Genomic DNA, 1836 nt, shown 5'->3' on the forward strand with positions numbered 1-1836 from the left:
AAACATTGTGTGCTGATTGGGTAGCTAAGTTACTTTATGAAAGTAACTATAAAGGAATAAAGCTCAAAATCTGATATCAAAAAACACGGTCGTGTCTCGGCGTTAAAGAGTACGCCTGAGACGGATTTATTATATAGGATACGTAGTCCATTTAAATCGTACACCTTGAATATCTCACTCATTTTTAATGATACAAAATAAATGTTTCAGATAAAAGTTGAACGATTTTGAAGGTTTCGACGTAATTTAGTCACATCGTTTTTTTTTCTAGGTGGCATTAAAAAGATATGAAGGTCATTTCCACTTTTTTAAGGCCATCACACATAAAATCCTGTAAGATCGTAAGACGTAAGAAAATCGACCAATCCCAATTGAGTATTAGGTTGTCCGTCTCCCCCACTCAATTAGGATTGGTCAATTTACTTACGCTTACGTCTTACGACCTTACGGGATTTTATGTGTGATGGTCTTTAAACGGAATTTATTATGTATATGATTTTTTACATAATAAGATTCTTCTAATTATTTTGCATCTAAAAGTTATTTTAAAAAATTGCATTTTGCAAATTACATGTCAAGGTCATTGAACAACATTTAAAAAATTTTAGCCATTGCTCGGACACCTTGGATAATGTTAATACCGAAGGTACTGTAACTTTCAAGCTTTATAACTCGAGTTTTACTTAACCAAAAATATTATTATAGTTATATACTTTACAAAGCTCTTGACATCAGCTGTCAGATTCTGGAATCAAAAATAGAGCGTTCCATTTAAAAAAATTGGTACAACCTTCATCTGACCTTGAGTGTGACGCCACCCGATCAACCGAGCTCAAACCGATAAAACCAATAAATAAATTTTTTAAGCTCTTTAACTTTTGTCTAAAACATTTTTCTATAAAACTTATATTTTTCGAGTTATTCACGGGTTTCCGATCTTTTTTTACACATTATGTATAATAGAGTAAAATATGACAATATTGCACGTTATTTATTTTCATTTTCACAGCTACGCAGCATGCAACAATACTGAAGTTAGCTACACCAAAATTCACATACAAGTTGTGTAACACAAATGCACATTCGAGTTGTGCAATAGCGCCGAGAAACGAAAGAATAAATCGGAATGAATCTGCACTGAAGCAAAAATAGAACGAACTTATTTGTTATATATAACTTAATACCACATTTATCTATAAAATCTGATGGTGATAAACATTTTTTACTGATGAATTCGGATTCAGCACCAAAATTACGTAGGAAATTACTATTTTAAGTATTACTAATTGTTTTTTTAGGTTTCTTTTAATTTCGCAGGCTTGTGTATAATGGATTAATTATCTGCAAATAATATAAAATTTAATTAAACTTATTTTCTCAGACCATAAATTCTAAAATTGGGACATAAGATGTCCCTAAGATCTTTTAAACGCCTTTTTCGCAAAGATGTTTTTAAGGTGTCTTGTAGACGTTTTTAAGACGTCCCGATTTTGAACTTTATGTTCGTCATGTTGTCTGAATTATTACAAAAATATAACGAAAAAATAACAAATTGTTACTTTTCAAGTAACGATAACGTGTTACTTTTTACAATCAGTAACGTGTAACAGTAACAAGTTATCTTTTATAAAAAATAACGATAACGATTATTTTTAAGGTCACATTCCCAATCTTATAAATATGCAATTACGATTAGTGCAGAAGAAATAACATATTTTATTCACAAATCAGACATAAATGTAAAACTATAATGTAAGAATATAAATATTAATTAATCATACCTAGTTTCCATCGCCCATGATCTTCTCTAACAAGCTCAATTTTATTAAATAAATG

General features: G+C 30.1%; 1 long non-coding RNA gene across 1 annotated transcript; it reads right to left on the bottom strand.

The window, feature by feature from the left end:
- Window positions 1–970: 970 nt before the first annotated feature.
- LOC105460348 lies at window positions 971–1836 on the bottom strand. Its single transcript, XR_975818.1, has 2 exons — window positions 1782–1836; window positions 971–1341 (listed from the first exon to the last, which is right to left on the bottom strand). It is a non-coding gene; the product is annotated as an uncharacterized LOC105460348 (long non-coding RNA).

This window comes from Wasmannia auropunctata, unplaced genomic scaffold, assembly GCF_000956235.1.
Source record: "Wasmannia auropunctata unplaced genomic scaffold, wasmannia.A_1.0 LD323943.1, whole genome shotgun sequence".
In the NCBI taxonomy this organism is placed as follows: domain Eukaryota; kingdom Metazoa; phylum Arthropoda; class Insecta; order Hymenoptera; family Formicidae; genus Wasmannia; species Wasmannia auropunctata.